Source organism: Chiloscyllium plagiosum, chromosome 14 (genome assembly GCF_004010195.1).
Source record: "Chiloscyllium plagiosum isolate BGI_BamShark_2017 chromosome 14, ASM401019v2, whole genome shotgun sequence".
Lineage (NCBI taxonomy): Eukaryota > Metazoa > Chordata > Chondrichthyes > Orectolobiformes > Hemiscylliidae > Chiloscyllium > Chiloscyllium plagiosum.
In genome coordinates, this window is record NC_057723.1 from 7452398 (window position 1) to 7473096 (window position 20699).

Consider the following 20699-nt stretch of genomic DNA (forward strand, 5'->3'; position numbering starts at 1 on the left):
CTGGGTGAGAGGCTCATTTGGAGAGTTGGGGCAGAATGGCCTCCTGTGCTGTAACAATCTGCCATTCTGTTGGACTCAGTTCACTTGAACTCACAGTCTGAATTACTTTATCATCGCCACTTAACAGCTTATAAGCCGATATCTCCTCTAAACCACCTTTCCCTTTCTCAAGAAGTCGGCTTCTCTAATCTTTCCTACACAGCTCTTCCTTTGACATTTGGGATTATTCTTGTTGTCCTTCACTGCACATTTTAAATGTATGTATAATTCTATTGAAGTGTGACAACTAATATATGCAAAGTCCAAGTGTAGTCAACCAAGTGTTGGAAAGCCTCCGTGTAACCTTTGCTGAATCTAATATCGTCTACTCTGACTGTGTATCCCAATGTTCCATTTGCCTTTCTAATTGCTTCTTCACATTGTATTGACATTGAAAATGCAATGGGGAGGCAATGGCTTACTCATATTCATATTAGACTGTTAATGCAGAGATCCAGGTAATGTTCTGGGGACCTGCGTTCGAATCCCAATATGGTGAGATTTGGATTCAATAATAATCTGGAATTCAGAGTCTAATGGTGACCATAAAATTGCTGCTGATTGTTGGGTGGAGGAGAAAAGGACAATATCCTTGAGGGAAGGAAGTCTTCCAACCTTACCTAGTATGGCCTCCATGTCTCTCCACACCGTCAGCAATGTGGCTGACTCTTATTAACTGTTCTCTGGGTAATAAATGCAAGCCCACAGACAGCAAATTAACAAAGAAAAGATGTCACCCCCACCCCTACCCCCACTTCCCGAACCTTTTTAAAGTCACTTAGCTAATCCTATTCTCTTCACTAAATACTAAGGCTATGTAAGCACTGCCTCCACGTGTTAAGACTACACATGCTAAGAGGTCTACTATAGAATCGTGAAACAATGGGAAGCAGCAGAGTTTGGAAATTTGCCAGAGTTGTGACCCAGGACCCACTGAGGTGAAGGCCAGGGCTGATGAGAAGGAGCTTCCCCCTCCCCATTGGTGTCACCTTGGCTCCCACTCTCGCCACACCTTCCTGTATGGGTAAGGGGTGCTTCTCGGAACCATGAGGTCATGCTTGCAGCCCAGAGGTACTGATGTACCTGCTCTGGCTGCTTCATCTTGCCAGCCCCAACCTTCACCTCCACCTCGCCGATTAACACCCCACCCCACCCCCCCCACAATTCCTTCACCTTTCCGTCCTCCCCCAACTCTTCCTCAGTGAGGGGAGGTGACAGCCTTCCGGCTGGACTGTTAGTCCAGTGATTTAGGTTTGAATCCCGCCACAGTGGATGATAGAATTCCAATTCAATAAAAATCTGGAATTAAGAGTCTAATGCTGGCCATGAGTCCATTGTTGATTGTTTGGGGGACAAAACCCAGCTGGTCTACGAATGTGCGTTAGAAAAGAAAGCTAAAGTAGACAGGCTAGAGGCTGAAAGAACACAGCACGCCAGGCAGCATCAGGAAGTGCAGACATTGACGGTTCAGGTGTAACTCTTCTTCATGACTGCCATCCTTACCTGGTCTGGCCTGCACGTGACTCCAGACACAGAGCAGCATGGTTGACTCTTAGCTGCCCCCTCGGCAATTAGGAATGGCCTAGACAATGACGCCTACATCCTGTGAATAAATTTGAAAAAGTGGAAAGGGGAGCAATGTTTGCAGCCTGGGGCAACTGCAACACCAGTGGTGGGGTCAGTCTGAGGGTGCATTGTTACTGAAGTGACTGCACAGGCAGGGCTGCAATGTCATTTCTGCTTGTGTAGATGTTATGACAGTGTTGAGAGTGTGTCGCTGGAAAAGCACAGCGGGTCAGGCAACATCCGAGGTGCAGGAAAATCAATGTCTCGGATGTTGCCTGACACCTGCTGTGTTTTTCCAGCAACACTCTCAACTCTGATCCCCAGCATCTGCAGACCTCACTGTCTCCTAGATGTTACTACAGTCTATTGTGGCCTGTCGACATCACAGATCACATTAGTGTATATGCAAGGGTCAAGATTAGAGTGGTGCTGGAAATGATGAAGGGCTACTGCCCGAAACGTCGATTCTCCTGCTCCTCGGATGCTGCCTGACCTGCTGTGCTCCTCTAATCTTGACTCTAATCTCCAGCATCTGCAGTACCCACTTTCGCCTGTATATGCAAGGGGACTATTTTGCCGAAAGGATAATCCCTCTGAAATATTTACATCGCTTTTTCCTCCAATATTGTATAAAATTGCAATATTAAAATTCACTTGCCATTTAATTGCTCATAACAAACCCAGAGGTCCTCATCAAAATGCCAACTCTACTTGTTAGTTCTCACTGCACTCAATTTTGATCTTGGCTGCAAACTTAAATTTAACAACAGCTTTTCCACCCACATTCTCTATGTTGGTAAACCTACGTTTCCAACCCTGTGATACTCTGTTTCTCTAACTCCATGTTTGTCAGCAATGCAGGAACAGGAGTAGGCCATTCAGCCCCTCAAGCCTGCTCTGTCACTCAATGAGATCACGGCTGATCTGTGGCCTAACTCTATATGCCTGCCTTGGGCTGTTTTCCCTCAGTACCCTTGCTTAATAAACATTTGTCTACCTCAGACTTAAATTGAACAATTGAATTAGCATTGACCTCTATTTGAGGAAGATGTTTCCAAATCCCCAATATCTTTGTGTGTAGAAGTGCTTTCTGATGTCTTTCCCAAATGATCAGGTCCACATTTTTAGATGAGGCCCCTGCTTCAACCAATGAAAGTAGTCTCTTTATTTACTCTGTCTTTTCCTGTTAATATCCTGAAGACCTCTAATACATCACCCCTTAACCTTCTAAATTCTGGAGAATAAAGGCCTAATTTGTCTAATCTCTCCTCAAAACTTTAAACCTGAAATCCAGGTTTCATCCTTGTAAATCTGCGTTGGAATCCCTCCAGGGCTAAAACATCCTTCCGAAGGGGTAGTGCCCAGATCTGCTACAGTACTCTCAGTGGGACCTGCTGTATTACTGCAGCATGACGTTTGCATCCCTATACTCCTACCCTTTAGATGTGAAGGCTAAAATGCCATTAGCCTTCTTGACTAATTTCTACACGTAGGGGAAAGTGAGGACTGCAGATGCTGGAGATCAGAGTCGAGAATGTGGTGCTGGAAAAGCACAGCAGGTCAGGCAGTATCCGAGGAGCAGGAGAATTGATGTTTCGGGCATAAGCTCTTCATCATTCTTGATGAAGGGCTCAAACCCGAAACATTGATTCTCCTGCCCCTCGGATGCTGCCTGACCTGCTGTGCTTTTCCAGCACCACACTCTCGACCCTATTTTCTACCCCTGTTTGTGACATTTCAAGAGCTATGCACCTGAATCCCCAAAATCGCAATGGAAGTCCATTGTATTTGCGCCTTCAAAAAAGACTTTGATCTATCCTGTCTCGGTACAAAATGGACTTGCTTATATTAAAATCCAACAGTTATAAAGGTTTCAGGTTTACAAAAAGGCAGCGTAAAACTTGGGTACTCCTGAAAAAGAGTAAGACATTTTTTTGCAGCCTTTTATCTTGCACTCAACAGGACAATTTTCAAGAATACCAATTCAAAAATCTTCTTCAGTTCTGAAGAAGAGCCATACTAGACTCAAACCATTAACCCTGTCTCTGTCTCCATAGATGCTGCCAGGCTTGCTGAGTTTCTCCAGCAGTTTCTGGGTTTTTTTTGTGAGTTTCAGATGGCAGTTCTTTGTTTTATTTCAGATCTTTTATCAACCTGTCTTCAGTCGATCCAGATGTAGAGTGAGGGAACACCCAATGTTTGGGAGCTTTGGGACTTTGGTACCAACTGACTTTGTATCCCCCAAACATGCCACACTTAACATATGTCATACCTTAAAATACTAATTTATTAAGTCATCAAATATTAGTTTCTGAAAGATGCTTATCTAATCTGTATGTGAATCGAATTATTCTGTCTTCTTCATGTGTCTCCCTGTTTCAGAAGTTGATTACTCAATCACTGAAAAGGAAGGTTTTGAGTTGACACCACGTTTGCTCGGTCTGGACAGGGTGACCCATCTTGCAGAGTCTTTGTTATCTCACTTCTGTAAAATCCAAAATTCAAACATGGTGTTACCACTCAACCTTTACTTTTCCAGTCTTGACAGATCATCATTCCTGGAGAAAGTGAGGACTGCAGATGCTGGAGATCAGAGCTGAGAATGTGTTGCTGGAAAAGCGCAGCAGGTCAGGCAGCATCCAAGGAGCAGGAGAATCGACGTTTCGGGAATGACCCCTTCTTCAGGAAGGGAATTCCTGAAGAAGGGCTCATGCCCGAAACGTTGATTCTCCTGCTCCTTGGATGCAACACATTTTCAGATCATCATTCCTCATAATTTAGCTCCTTCCTTTCCTCTGTCATCATTATCCAGTAATTCACTGTTTAGTACAAGAAACTGTCGCATAATACCATCCAAACAAACTTTACCCAGAACGTTTCCCTGAAAACCTAAATTCAGCTCTCAAAAGTGGTATAATAAAGGTTTGGGCTTCAGTTAGAAAACACAGTTTTCAAATCAACAGTATAAAATGTTGCACCTCAAATTAAATGTATAAGTTATTTTTAATAAAATTTAATTTTAGATGTTCTAAGTAACAAAAGCTCTTTTTTTAAAATTAAACTGTTATATTCTATACATGTATCCTTCTGAAAATGTTCAATGTTTTGGCATTAACCATTTTCTGTGGCAGAGAATCCCACAAGCTCCCCACTCTCTGGGTGAAGACATTCCTTCTCATCTCAGTCTGAATTGGCCTATCTTGTATTCTTAGACTGTGACAGCTGATTCTGAAATCCATCATTGGCAACATCTTGTAAAGTCTTGTTATAATTTTATAGGTTTCTATGCGATTCTGTCTCATTGTTCCGAATTCCAGCGAATATCCTAACTGATGCAGTCTCTCCTCGTACGTCAACTCTGCCATCCCAGGAATCAGTCTGGTAAACCTTTACTACACTGGGTGTAGGTTTGCTTGCTGAGCTGGAAGGTTCGTTTTCAGACGTTTCGTCACCATACTAGGTAACAACATCAGTGAGCCTCCGGATAAAGGGCTGGTGGTGTGGCTGGTTTCAAACCTAAACACATAAATAGAAAGCGGGCTATACCACCAGTGCTTCACCGGAGGCTCACTGATTATGTTATGTAGTATGGTGACAAAACGTCTGATAATGAACCTTCCAGCTCAGTGAGTAAATCTACAAACCTGAGCTACAAATCTTCTCAAAACTCACGTTACTACACTCCCTCCATCACCAGAATATCCTTCCTCAGATAAGGCGACCAAAACTGCACACAATATTCCAGGTGTGGTCTCACCCAGACCCTGTGCAATTGCAGCAAGATATCCCTGCACCTGTACTCGAATCCTCTCACTATGAAAGCTAATGTATCAAACAACCCTCCTACAGAACCATGAAAACTAAAATTCACTTCATTGAAATTATCAGTCCTTTGGTTCTACTTTAGAAATAAATAGTTTTTGAATCAACAATGCAAAAAGGTTCTGCTTGAAATTAAGTATGTGAATTGTTATTTTGGTTAAATTTCTTTTAGATTTCAAAGCAACAACTCCTCTTAACTTTCAGGCAGGAAGAAGATGTGTTGCTGGTTTGAATATCTGTAATGAATTTTAGAGATTAAAAATTGTCACCTATATATTGAGCAGACTTCTATTGTCCCTCACTATTATACCTTGGCTCCTCCAGTCTTGGATTCCTCCTTGTTTCTTTCTGATCATCAACAATGTGATCATGTTTGAGTTTAGCCAGTGAATCTTTGCCCGGAGATCCACAGCAGGTCTGTGGAAATGGTGTCATGATGTTCTCAAAGCCTCATTGGAGAGGTCAAAACACACCAGCTGACTATTGGGAGATGCTGGCTTTTGACTAAGTTAATAAGGACTGTCAAAGAGGGGGGAGACATTGAACACATCAGGAGGCTTGGTTGGGAATGTGCAGAGGGGAGGCTGAGGTGTTGGAGGGAGTGCACAGATCTCTAAACTCCATCTCCCCCACCCCAAGCTCTGCCTGCCCCAGTTGTGACAGATGAAGGGCTTGTGCCCAAAACATTGATTCTCCTGCTCCTTGGATGCTGCCTGACCTGCTGTGCTTTTCCAGCACTACACTCTTGATCCAGATGCGACAGAGTCTACGTTGAACCCATCGATCCACAATGAAGGCAAGTCAACATTCCCCCCCTATCCTAAGGGGATTCCTAAGAAGAAGAGAAGATGATGAATGCAGACACGTTTCTTGACATCAGAGATAAGGTGTATGAAATGCTCAAATATGCACTTTCCAGAGTTGCATCCTGATTGCAACCAAGTATTTCCCCTCCGCCCCCCGTCATAGCCAAGGGGGCTGATTGGATGCAATCCTCAAATGCTTCAGAGGACTGAGAGCAGGTAATTCAGCATAAATGCATTGGTAGGCAATCGAATAGACAGTGTTGTGTGGAACTGGACATTAATAATACCAAAGGGAAACTGCTTCTTTTACAAGGTGTCATCTTTAATTCTGTCCAGTGTAGCTCATCAGCAGGACGTGTTTTATTTTTTAAAGCACAGTCCAGAGCTGACCAAATGAGAATGGGGTTAACCAGGTTCTGACTACTGGACGTGTACAACAGCAGGACACACAATGACCTTAAATAACATGGAGAATGCTGACAGGTTTGTAGAATCGAGGGCAGAAGCGCTTGAGTGAATTTGATGAAGCGGTGAACTTGAATCAGAATAGAGGCTGGACTATTCTTCAAAGGAACAGTCATCTGCATAATTAATAAGACATGACATATTTACCATTGCCAAAGTCACAAAAGACATTCTCTGTGACTCAGAGAGTTGCATTATCTTTGTCCTTACTGTCTTCTTTGTTGTCTTTTGAAGAGTCAGCTAATTAGTCCTCCTCCAAAACCCTCTTCGATTGAGGATTTCAAAATGGAGTTGGATAATTATTCGAGGAGAAAACAAATTATTGGACTGGGGGGAAAAGAACTGGGGACTTTGTGCTTCATGTTCCATTCAAGGGGAGATGGTTGTGGTGTAGTGCTAATGTCACACGATTAGTGATCTAAGGCTGCTAGCTAATGCTTTGAAGACAGAAGTTTCAATCTGACCATGGCAGTTATATTCCAATTCACTTAATAAATCTGAAATTAAAAGCTAGTCTCACTAATGTGAGCCATCATGGATTATTGCAAAATGTATTCTGGTTCATTTGTGAAGGAAGACAGCACTAAGCACTGAACTTTCTAAACTAGAACCTCAGGCTCAAGTCCTGAATCTCACCACAACATTCATATTTACTAAAATCTAGAATTTAAAAAAAAACTAGCCTAATGTAATCATTGTGGTAATAATCCATCTGGCTCATTAATGTCCATTAGGGAAGGAAATCTGCTGTCCTTATCTGCTGTGGCCTACATGTGACTCCAGACCCATAGCAATTTGGCTGTCTCTTGACTCAACAAATCCCTCATTTCCGGGCCAAATGATGGCTATCTTGGGCAAAAGTTGGCCCTGTTCTCGTTCCGTGAGAAAACGGAAAAAATAAAGAAAACCATTTTCACACAAGCTGTTTTTAAATTTTCTAGAACTTACACTAGAACAACAAATAACCATGAGTGGCATAAGTGAGTGAACAAAGAGCTTGTGTACTAACAATGTACACACGACTAGTTTCTCGGGGACAGTGTTAAAGTCCCTCAGCTTGGTCTCAGAAGAGACATGTTACCCAGTGAACAATTCACAGGGGGAAGGCCTACACTGTAAAGATGATTTATCTTATTCAGTGACAAATTGGGAGCTAAATATATGTGGCTTATTTACTGCTAAAAATGGGCAGCATTGTTTGCTTATAACAGGGAAGAGGAGCTAGGATCTGTACTCAATGGCAGGCATAGCTGAGATGATTGGAATTGGACAGCACTGGATGAATGGAGGCTAAGATACAAGTGCGCTGTTGCCTCCGAATGTCCCAGGCCCATCATAGGGACCCACCATGCTGCTGGCTTGTGGGTCAGGGTTAAGGTGGAGAGTGTGCTGCCTATTGACTCGTGACTGTGAGGTCAGTGAAGACAGATGGCTTCACAAATGGTGGGGATCAACTAGGCGGAAGTGGGTGTTGCAGATTACAGTCAAGATTAGAGTGGTGCTGGAAAAGCACAGCAGGTCAGGCAGCGTCTGAGGAGCAGGAAAGTCGACGTTTCGGGCAAAAGCCCTTCATTTGGAACAGTGTTAAAGTCCCTCAGCTTGGTCTTGGAAGGGACATGTTACCCAGTGAACAATTCACCGAAGGAAGGCCTGCACTGTAAAGAAGACTTATGTTATTCAGTGACGAGTTGGGAGCGAAATATATGTGGCTAAATATATGAGCCAGATGGATTTTTCCTAATGAAGGACTTTTGCCCAAAATGCCAATTTTCCTGCTCCTTGGATGCTGCCTGACCTGCTTGCTTTTCCAGCACCACTTTAATCTTCATAAATGGTGAGTCAAGTTCTCCCTCTGGGCTATAAAACACTCCTCTTTACTTCCTGAAACGAAAGAGCATCTTTGAGCACTTACTGAAAGAGAGAAGGGTTGATCATAAACCCATCTGAGCATTGTGAAGAGAGAGGGGTCTTTACTGCAGAGAGTTTTGTGCTCACATTAAAACATTTGGTCAAGACAGATATTCAGGGAGAAGGCAAGGTCAATGACAGACTTATGTTGTAGATGGAGACAGAAACATAGAAAATAGGAGCAGGAGTAGGCCATTTGGCCCTTCGAGTCTGCTGCACCATTCAATATGATCATCCAACTCAGTCCCCTGTTTCCATTTTCTCCCCATATCTTTTGATCTCTTTCGCCCTAACACTATATCTAACTTCTCCTTCAAAATATGCAATGTTTTTGCCTCAACCGCTTTCTGTGGTGGAGAATTCCACACTCGGGATGAAAAAATTCCACCTCATCTCAGCCCTAAAAAGGATTAGGTCAGTGCTGCCATCCCAGGAATCAGTCTGATAAACCTTTGCTGCACTCTGTCCATCGCCAGAACATCCCTCCTCAGATAAGGAGACTAAAACTGCATGCAATACTCCAGGTGTGGTCTCGCCGAGGCCCTGTACAATTGCAGGAAGACATCCCTGCTCCTGTACTCGAATCCTCTCGCTATGAAGGCCAACATACCATTTACCTTCTTCACCACCTGCTGCACCTGCAATGCTTACTCTGTGACTGGTGTATGAGGACACCCAGATCTCATTGCAATTCTCCCTTTCCCAATCTATCGCCGTTCTGATAACAGTCGGCCTGCTTGTTTTTGCTACCATTATATTCCATTTGTCAGGTACAGGGCAGTTTAAAACTTAAAGGTTGTGAAGTTTCCCACCTTGACTGTCCTTACAGGAGAATGTAGGCACCACTGTCCAGGCCAGCATTTATTGCCCATCCATAACCTTGAGAACATTTAAGAGTCTATCACATTGTTGTGGGTCTGACGTCACATGTAGGGCAGACCAGGTAAGGGCAACAGATTTCCTCCTCCTAAAATACATCAGTAAGCCAGATGGGTTTAGCTGGACAATTGACAGTTGTGGCGATTAGGCAGCATTTTATTCCAAATCCTTACTGAATTCAAATTTCACCACCTGCCTTGGTGGGATACAAACTCTTATCCCCACAACATCAGCCTCGGGTGCTGGATTACCGGTCGATTGACGTTAATTCCAGACAGGAAAGGCTTGTTTTATGAGGAAAGATTGTGCAGTTAAAGCCCACACCAATGAGAGTTTAGGAGAATGAATGAGAGGAGATCTAATTGAGGCACAGGAGATGCTAAAGGGGATTGACAAATTAGACATGGAGGGAATGATTCCTCGAGTGGGCCGTGTAGAATGACAGGTCACAGTTTTAGACTAAAGGGGTAGCAGATTTAAACCAGAGGAGGAGGAAATATTTCTCTCTTGCTGGGATGCTGAATAAATTTGAGAAGGAGATTGATTTGTAATTAATAATGGATCGAAGAGTTATTGGTAATGGGCACGAAAGTGGAGCTGAGGCCGAGATGAGATCAGCTCTGACCATATTAAATGGCGGAGCAGGTTTAGAGACTGAATTCCCTATTCCTGATCCTAGTTCTTATGTTCTTATTAAGAATGTGAAATAACTGCACAGAGGCCATTATCCTGGCATCAAGTCGCCCTTTATTTACTTGTGGACAGTCCACTGGCTGTGGCCATCCAGCTCAGAGTCAGTCCTCTGAACTGAGGAGATTCTAAATCCCCTGCTTATTTTTAATATATTTTATTAACCAGTACAGTTCACAAACAATTAACATTAACAGATGTACACAGAGAAACAGTAATTTACAAGGGAGAGGAGCAGCAAAGACAGGCCCCAAACCCTACCGTTCAACCAGTTTTCAGGGAAAGGAGGACAAGCCTCAAAGCCCACTTTCAGTCACCACAAAAGTAGCAGTAACCAATACATACAAGACAGCCCAATTAGATAAGAAACAACACATAGAATACAGACCCCCCCCAGCATCCCAGCCATCCCTCCCACCCTCAGGCAGCCCACCCCTACGCCACTTCCAGCTCTCAGGGTGACAGCTTTCGGGACGATCCATGAGCCTCCCAGCTCAGAGATGCCTGCCAGACCCAGGCTTCGTCATGACACGGGCTGCTTTCAGCTCAGCCTCACACACCAATGGTCCCCATTAGCAGTTTTTCCTTCCCCTAAACACACTATTATTGAGCCCTTGGTCTCTATGTCATTCTCTCTCTCTCTCTCTCTCTCTCTCTCTATCTCTCTATCTCTCTGGGCTCTATCTATACCTACCCTCTCACTCTCTCTCTCCTCCACTCTACCCTCGCCTTCAGCACAAATGCCATCTTTCCCTTGCTGCCATCAGTTCTGAAGAAAGGCTACTGGACTCAAAACAGTAACTCTATCCACTGATGCCGACTGAGTTGCTCCAGCCAATTCTGTTTCTGTCGTTGATCTGGATGAGACATTTGCCATGGAGACAGTGCCCACGCTGAATCTGAGATGGTGACTTAATGGTTAATGATGTAATCTTCTCTCTTGAAAACAGAATGTGTCTGAAATATCTATAATCCCTCACCCCTCCTCCCAATGTAAAATAAACAGCTGCCTGAGTCCTTTGGGTTAGACGATGTGAGAGACTGTACCATCAATTGATTGATTTATTTATTTTTACGTGTACCAAAGTAGACTGAAAAGCTTTGTTTACGATCAGTAAAGGCAGATCATTGTAAGCAAAAATGTAGAGATCAGAAAGACTTAGACAGAGGCATGCAGGTTACATTGCACAGAGTGTGCACTGGGCAAGAGCAACATAAGCAAAATCAGCATTGTTTGAAGTTACAGAGTCCAGCCAATGTTTGATCAGCTCCTGTCCAGGTAGAGTGATGTGCTAACTCTGGAATGTTTATTGGTGTGTAGGTACGATTCCTGCATGAATAGAAGTTGGATCCAGCCCTGAAGATAAAGCATAGACAATGTGAAGCTCTGCTAGAGACAGTCTGAGCAGCCTGGACTGGTGAGTGATGCACGTCTGTGTTCCACCTGTGTCAAGTTACGAGTTCAGAACGTTCACTCGGGAACACGGTTATTGCGTGTGTTACTTCAGTATTTTCTCTGTGCAGTTTCTGGTGATCTGTGGTCTCAGCTCTGAACCAACAAGCAACAACCTGCATTTGGATAGCGGGGATTTTTGGTCAGAGAGGAGAAAGATTTAAAAAAGACATGAGGGGCACAGAGAGTGGTTCGTGTGTAGAATGAACTTGAATTGAATTTATTGTCACGTGTACCGAGGCACAGTGAAAAGCTTTATCTTGTGAATAATACAGGCAATTCACAGAGTTAAGTAGCATAGATAGTAAATAATAGGTAAACAGCAGCAAAAACAAAAACCACAGGTACAGGAGAATGTTAAGAGTTTGTGAGTCCATTCCGTATTCTAACAACAGTTGGGTAGAAACTGTTTTGAAACCGGCTGGTGCGTGTGTTCAGGCTTCTGTACCTTCTCCCCGATGGTAGAGGTTGTAGAAAAACGTTGCCAGGGTGGGATGGATCTTTGAGAATGCTGGCGTCCTTTCCTTGACAGCGAGCCTGGTAGATGGATTCTATAGATGGGAGGTCGGTCTTTGTGATTGTCCGGGCCAAGTTCACCACTCTCTGTAACCGTCTTCGATCTTGAATGGTATAGTTGCCATCCCAGGTAGTGATCCATCCAGACAGAATGCTCTCGATGGCACACCTATAAAAGTTAGCAAGGGTATTCGCCGTCATGCCAGATTTCCTCAGCTGCCTGAGGAAGAAGAGACATTGTTGGGCCTTTGTAACCAGTGCATCCACATGAAGAGTCCAAGAAAGCTTGTTGTGGATGACCACTCCCAGGAGCTTGACACTCTCCACTCGGTCCACCTCTGTGCTGTTAATGTGTAGGGGGGGCATGAGTAACATCCCGTCGAAAGTCAATAATGAGTTCCTTGGTTTTGCCAGCATTGAGAGCTAGCTTGTTCTCAGTGCATCATTTTTCCAGGTCTTCCACCTCCCGTCTGTAGTCTGTTTTGTCGCCATCTGAGATTCGACCGACTTGAAGTGGTGGATGCAGGTACAGTTACAACATGTAAAAGACATTTGGATCAAGTTCATGAATAGGAAAGGTTTAGAAGGGATATGGGCCGGGAGCAGGCAGGTGGGATTAGTTTAATTTGGGATTATGGTTCGCATGGACTGGCTGGACCAAAGGGTTTGTTTCTGTGCTCTACGACTCTATGACTGGGGCTTTGAGAAGCATTTTAAAGGAGAGACAGGCAGGGTAATTTAAAGATTCTGGGAGGAATGTGCACAGGGAAAGGGTGGGGGAGTGCAACTTTGTGAGATGTCCCTGCAAAGGTCCAGCATGGATGCAGTGAGCCAAATGGGCTTTTTCCATGCTTTAACCCCTCCTACAGAGTGAGTTTTATTGGGGTGGCAGGGTGCATGTTGCTTTGTGCACTATTGTCACCCCTGCCCTGCACTTCCCCCACATGGGTCTAGACAGGTCAGGTAGGGAGTAAATGTTCCCACTGACTGGAGAATTGAGAACATTTTAACGAATAAGCAAAATAAGCGATGGTGACATGAGGAGAAACTCCTTCATACAGTGAGTGGCTAGGTCTGGAATGATAGTGTGGTGGAGGAAGATTTAATCAAAACGGGAATTGGATTATCATCAAAAACTGGGAAAAAGGTTTATAGGAAGGGGCCTATAGGAATGCATTGCTCATTCAAGCGGCCAGAATTAGCATGCTGGGCTGAATGTCCACCTCGGTGAAAGTGGGTACTTCAGATGCTGGAGATTAGAGTCAAGATTAGAGTGGTGCTGGAAAAACACAGCAGTTCAGGCAGCGTCCGAAGAGCAGGAAAATCGACGTTTCGGGCACAAGCCCTTCATCAGGAATGTCCTCCTCCTGTGTTGTAACAATTCTGTGATTAGCATAACCTCCTTGCCCACTTTGTGTAGTAACATCATTGGACTAGCGATCTGGGGTCACAGGTTAATGTTCTGGGGACATGGGCTCAAAACCCAGCAGGGCTGGCAGTAAAGTTTCAATTCAATTAACAAAAAACTTTTGCCTAATGGCCACCATGTAACCATTGCCATAAAAACCCGTCTGGTTTGCTAACATCTACCATCTTTACCTGGCCTGGCCTGGCCTACATGTGACTCCAGACCCACAGCATTGTGGTTGATGTTTGACTGCCCTCTGGGTAATTGTGAGGCGGAGGGTCAGGAGTTGGACTGGGGTCAACAAGGTCAGATGTCACACAACAGCAGGTAAAAGTTCAACAGCTTTATTTAAAATCACTAGCTTTCGGAGTGCTGCTCCTTCATCACTTCACCTGACGGGGGAGCAGTGCTCTGAAAGCTGGTGAATTTGAATAAACCTGCGAGACTCTGGGCAGTTAGGAATGAGTAATAAGACCATAAGACAAAAGAACAGGAGTAGACCATTCAGCCGCTCAAGCCTGCTCTGAAATTCATTAGGATCATGGCTGATCCAATAGTCCTCAGATCCAACTTCCTGCCCTTTCCTTATAACCCTTGATTCCTTGACTGATCGAGAATATGGTCAACTTGTGTGCTGCTGGAAAAGCATTGAGTTCAAGCAGCATCCGAGGAGCAGGAGAGTCGATACTTCGGGCATAAGCCCTTCAGGCTTCATTCCTGATGAAGGGCTCCTGCCCAAAACGTCAATTCTCCTGCTCCTCGGATGCTGCTACCTGCTGTGCTTTTCCAGCGCTACACTTTTCAACTCTGATCTCCAGCATTAGGGCAGCACAGTGACTCAGTGGTTAGCACTGCTGCCTCACAGCGCCAGGGACTTGGGCGACTATCTGTGTGGAGTTTGCACATTCTCCCCGCGTCTGCGTGGGTTTCCTTCCAGGTGCTCCAGTTTCCTCCCACAGTCCAAAGGCGTGCAGGTTAGGTGAATTGGCTGGGCTAAATTGCCCCATAGTGTTGGATGCATTAGTCAGGGGTAAATATAGGGTAGGAGAGTGGGTCTGGGTGGGTTACTTTTTGGAGGGTCGGTGTGGACTTGTTGGGCCGAAGGGCCTGAGTCCATACTGTATGGAATGTAATCTAATCTAATCTGCAGTCCTCAATTTCCCCTGATCAAGAATATTTCTGCCTTTAAATACACAAGGACTCTGCCCACATAACTCTTTGTGGTAAAGAGTTCCAAAGACTCAGAACTCTCTGAGAGGAGAAATTTCTCCTTATCTAAGTCTTTAATTGGTGCCCTTTTATTCTGAGACTGTGCCTTCTGGTTGTAGACTCTCCCATGAGGAGAAACATCCTAGCAGCCCTTATCCTGTCAACCCACTTCAGAATCCTCTACAATTCAAAGAGAGCACCTCTGATTCTTCCAAAATAAATACCCACACCACATGAATGAATCAAAAAAACCTCTCTGTTCCTCCTCATAAAGGAAAAGATGTCCTGTTTATGCTTTAATCCTTCCATTTTTTTAAAGACTTGTGAATAATTCAGAAGACGATCAGAGAATATTTCACTAAGAGGGTTAGAAGGATTGGAAATCGAGTTGCAAGGTCAGGAGGTGGGTTGAGTTGGGAGAGGGGCGTGGTCTTGATGTGGAGGGTTGGATGAGGCCGTGGTGTGGATTACATTGTGTGACAAAAGAGTCAGGCTGCAGAGTTCAGAATTGACTGGCTGGGAAAGGATGGCCTGTATAGGGTTGAGAGCTCTTGAACTGCTTGTTTCTCACAGCAAGTTATTACAGTCAAACACAACCCTGTTCTCAACTGAAATCTAAACACGTATAGCTGCTGTCATTGAATCGCAATTAGGTGGAATTTTGCTTCCCATCCAGTGCCATTATTGGGATTGGAATTGCAATCTCTGGGAACTTCCCTCTCTCCTCAATGGTTTCTGACTACAAGCTGCTTGTAAATGAATAAATCCATCCACCCTCTACTTTTCAGCCCCATCTTCACCTTGTTTCCAAACAAACCTTTACCTCCAGCCTTAGCCTTCACTTGTCTTCCCTCAGGCTCTCTCCAAATTGACTGTGTTCCACGAGATCAGAATATCAGTGCACAAAGAGGCCATTCGGCCCATTGAGTCTGCACCAACTGTCTGAAGAGGCATCCCATCCATCCCAGCACCCCACCCTAGCCCCATAACCCTGCATTTACCATGGCTAATCCTCTTAAATTCTTTTCCTCCAAATCTTTCCTATCCTCTTTTCAATTATGTCCTAGTTTCTTCCTAATTAGTCAATGTTTGTGATGCACTTCACGGCCAGAAAGATCAACATTCTCTCTTGCTGTTGGGCTCTTCCTGTGAGTATGGTTGGTCTTTATCAATTTATTCTCACTCCATCAAAATTGAAAACTGTCTTTTATTATTTACCAATCATAAAGTCCCCAAGTTTCACTTGCTGGTTTCCTGGCTGCCCCTCTCAGATGCCTTCCCCACTCTCCACAATCCCACCTCAATCTTCATTCTGTACATCCCAGAACACCCATTCCAGATCTGTCGTCCCTATCTGTAGCCCCTCAGAAACCAACACCCCAGATCCTCAAGCCCTTCTCTGTACCTCCCAGAAACCCCAGTTCCAACTCTCCATCCCCTATCTATGCACCATAGAAACCCCCACTCGAGATCCTCACTCCCTGATCTATACTCCCCAGAAACCCCCATCCCAGATCCTCACTCCCTGATCTATACTCCCCAGAAACCTCCACCCCAGATCCTCACTCCCCGATCTATACTCCCCAGAAACACCCATCCCAGATCCTCACTCCCCGATCTATACTCCCCAGAAAGCTCCCAGAACGTCCCCTGTGCGTGGTGGTACAGCGGCTCATTGGTTAGCACTGCTGCCTCACATTACCAGGGACCCTGGTTCGATTTCAGCCTCGGGCGACTGTGTGTGTGTGGAGTTTGCACATTCTCCCCGTGTCTGTGTGGGTTTCCTCCGGGTGCTCTGGTTTCCTCCCACATTCCAAAGATGTACAGGTCAGGGTGAATTGGCCAGATTAAATTGTCCATAATGTTAGGTGCATTAGTCAGAGGAGGGTGGGTTACTCTTCGGATGGTCAGTGTGGACTTGTTGGGCCGAAGGGCCTGTTTCCACACTGTAGGGAATCTAATCTAACTGTTTCTTCCCTGATTCTCAATTCACCCATCGCCACTGCTGTTACTCTCTTTCTCCCCATCCCCCATCCCACCCCAACCCTGAAGGGGAAAGGGTTCTTACCCATCAAAGGAAACCTCTGTTTTGCGCTGGAGGGACGAGGCTGTCATCGATTTTTTTGGCCAGTGTTTTCTTGCTCTTTTTGAGTGCACTCCTAATGGGGAACACCTCTTTGTTGGATGGTATTAATCAAACCTTATCAAAAGCAGATATATCGATCTACATTTACAGTTACATCTCCAGCAAGTGGGCAAGTTAAGTCATTAACCCATCGCAAGCAACTGGTTGTGCTGCTGATGATGGTGTGAGTAAATACTTAATTGAACTGAGTGGATTCACTGTGTGACTGTTGTAGGGGAGGTAGTTTTTCATTTGCATGTCTAATTTGGGTAAAGCCTACTCGACCTCTTGATGATAAATGTAACTGGTGTTCATCCGAATGGGTCATGGCATTTGCTTAGCTTGATGTTAATGAAACAAAGACATTTGCTCTTGCCACAAGTGTTTACATTTGTCAGCCTCTAGTAACGCCTACGTTTGTGGCCTGCACTAGCAATAGCAGTGTAAATGGCAGATTTACACTCCAGTTCTACAGAACTGAACAGGAGAAATCACAATTTAAAAATTGTGCTGAGAAAGACATCTTGGATCAGCCAGTCCAAGCCAGGATTTATTTGTTTGTTTGTTTCCTTGTTCTCTTGTGGAATGTGACTATTAGATTTGATTCGATTCCCCACAGTGTGGAAACAGGCCCTTCGGCCCAACCAGTCCACACCGACCCTCTGAACAGTAACCCACCCAGACCCATTTCCCTCTGACTAATGCAGCTAGCACTATGGACAATTTAACATGGCCAATTCACCTGACCCGCACATCTTTGGACTGTGGGAGGAAACCGGAGCACCCGGAAGAAACCCACACAGACACGGGGAGAATGTGCAAACTCCACACAGAGAGTCAGCATTTGTGCACATCCCTAATTGCCCTATGTACTTGCAGAGTTTTGTTTTATTTTGCTAAAAAACTGTATGAATCCATGTAAGATTCTGTAAATCCCTTTTTTTTAGAAATAGAATCAGTCTGAACATTATAGCAAAGACAGCCTCACACAGGGCACCTTATACCTTCAATACATTATCTGGGCCAACATGGCACCTATTGTTAAAGTTCACTTGAGAATGCAACTTCTAAAAAAAGTTCTGCGATTTACATATGAAAAAAACTGAAACCAACATGTTCAATCTAAAAGATGAGAGACTTAACAAACAATCCAAGTCTTTTTCAATGTATAATTTCAGTTGCGTCACATTGTAAACTTTTATTATAAATTCTGTGTCTGACGGATCTTATTCTCCACAGCCACCTGATGAAGGAGCAGCGCTCTGAAAGCTAGTGCTTCCAAAAAAACCTGTTGTACTATAACCTGGTGTTGTGTGATTTTTAACTTTGAATTGATTGGCTAAGCAGGTAATTTCAGAGGCCATTTAAGAATTGGGGCAGCACACTGACTCAGTGGTTAGCACTGCTGCCTACTACACCAGAGACCTGGGTTCGATTCCAGCCTCAGGCGACTGACTGTGTGGAGTTTGCACATTCTCCCCGTGTCTGCGTGGGTTTCCTCCGGGAGCTCCGGTTTCCTCCCACAGTCCAAAGATGTGCAGGATTGATGAATTAGCCATGGGAAATGATGGTTTTGAGGGATGGGAGAGGGATGGGGGTCTGGGTGGGATGTTCAATAGAGGGTTGGTGTGGACCTGATGGGCCAAAAGGCCTACTTCCACACACTGTAGGGATTCTATAATATTTCTATGAATCAACCACATTACTGTAAGTATGGAGTCTCATGCAGCCCAGACCCCATGAACATATAAAATAAGAGCCAGAATAGGCCATTCAGCCCCTTGACCCTCTTCAGCCATTCACTGTCTGTGTGCTCTGTCCATGTTTCAAACCCTACATTCCCACTGTGGTAGAAATTAAATAGGATTTCATTAAAAAAAAGGGGCTAGAACAGGAGTAAGACAGGACTTTGCAAACTGGTAAATTATGGCACATTGTAGCAGGCATGGACCTAGAACAACCCAATGGCAACTGTGAGCAGAAATGACTGGATTGGCACCTTATGTTCTCTAAGGCCTGGATCAGCCTTGACAGCGGATGAGAGAGTAAACTGTATACAGATTCCTGGACACAGGATAAGAGAAAGACCCAGGGTGGAAGATTTCTGTTAATTGTACAACAATGAAATGCAAACAAAATATGCAGATATATATCATCTGCAAACTTAGCCAGAATACCCTCAGTTCCTTCATCCAGATCATTAATGTATAAAGTGAAAAGTTGTGGTCCCAACTCCTCTCATTCTTCTAAACTGCAGAATATAGGCTTTACACTGCTCAATCTCTCTTCCATATGACAAACCTCTCACCTCTGATATCAATCTAGTGGACCTCCTCTGAACTGCCTCCAATACATCTCCATCTCTCCTCCGGTAAGGGGACCAAATTTATACACAATTGTCCAGATGTGGCCTCACTAATGCTTCTGATACCATGAATGTCTCACAAAGGTTAAAGATTTTCTCAGAAATTCCTCTGTCTTAAGTGTTCGAACCCTTGCTTTGAAACTGTGTTTCCTAATGGGATTCCTGTTAGCACCATTGCTGTCAAGTCTACTCAGTATCATAAATGTTTCAATGATGTCAACTCTCATTTATCTAAATTCCAAAGAGTGCAGGGCCAACTTGCACATCCTTTCCTTATAAGTAATCCCTTTGTTCAGGAACGCAAGAAGTGAACTTTCTCTGAACTGTCTCCATTGGAAGTATATCTCTCCCTAAATAAGAAGACAACATGGGCGGCACGGTGGCACAGTGGTTAGCACTACTTCCACACAGCGCCAGAGACCCGGGTTCAATTCCCGCCTCAGGCGACTGACTGTGTGGAGTTTGCACATTCTCCCCGTGTCTGCGTGGGTTTCCTCCGGGTGCTCCGGTTTCCTCCCACAGTCCAAAAATGTGCAGGTTAGGTGAATTGGCCATGCTAAATTGCCCGTAGTGTTAGGTGAAGGGGTAAATGTTTGAGAATGGGTCTGGGTGGGTTACGCTTCGGCAGGTCGGTGTGGACTTGTTGGGCTGAAGGGCCTGTTTCCACACTGTAGGTAATCTAATCTAATTATTATTAAGCTGGGGAGGGTTCAGAAGAGGTTTACCAGGATGTTGCCAGATATGGAAGATTTGTGTTATAAAGAAAGGCTGGAACTTTTTCACTGGAGCGTTGGAGTTTGAGAAGTGCCTATGAAATTATAAGGCGATTATAGATAGGGTTAGTGGTAGTTGTCTTTTCCCTAGGGTGGGGGATTTCAAGAGGGGGCGACACATACTTAAGGTGAGAGGAGAGGGATTTAAAAAAGACATGAGAGGCAAAGTTTTTACACTAAGGATGGTTCATATGTGGAATGAACTTCCAGAGGAAGTGGTGGATGTGGGAACAATTACAACTTTTAAAAGACATTTGGGTTAGTACATGAATAGGAAAGGGTTTGGAGGGATATGGGCCAGGAGCAGGCAGGTGGGACCAGTTTAGTTTGGGATTGTGTTCAGCATGGACTGGTTGGACCAAAGGGTCTGTTTCTGTGCTGTATAACTCTATAACTCTAAAAACTGTTTACAGTACACTGAGTGTAATCTCACCAGTGTCATGTACTGTTGAACAAAGATCTCCCGACCTTTAGAGGCAAACATTTATTGCCCATCCCTATTTGCCCAAGAGGGCAGCTTGGATAGAGAGCAGACCTTGTAGTGTCTATGTAACCACTGTCAATTGTTGTAAATACCCATCTGGTCACGAAAATCCTTCAGAGAAAGAAACCTACTGGTATGTTGTCTCCAGACACACAGCAATATGGTGGGCTCTAAACTGTCAGGGATGGGCA

The 20699-nt window shown here is 44.5% G+C and overlaps 1 protein-coding gene across 3 annotated transcripts in view; it reads left to right on the forward strand.

Moving 5' to 3' along the window:
- ndst1b (N-deacetylase/N-sulfotransferase (heparan glucosaminyl) 1b) overlaps positions 1-20699 on the forward strand; it is a 258623-nt gene that overhangs the window by 44758 nt on the left and 193166 nt on the right. The window contains exons 1-2 of one of the 3 annotated variants that reach the window (XM_043703099.1): positions 11060-11082; positions 11497-11593. The exons of 1 other annotated variant lie outside the window; for it this stretch is intronic. The gene's annotated coding sequence lies outside the window, so the exon portion shown is untranslated. Of the gene's footprint in view, positions 1-11059; positions 11083-11496; positions 11594-20699 lie in introns of those variants that run through there. One more of the 3 variants, XM_043703098.1, reaches the window with a different exon arrangement.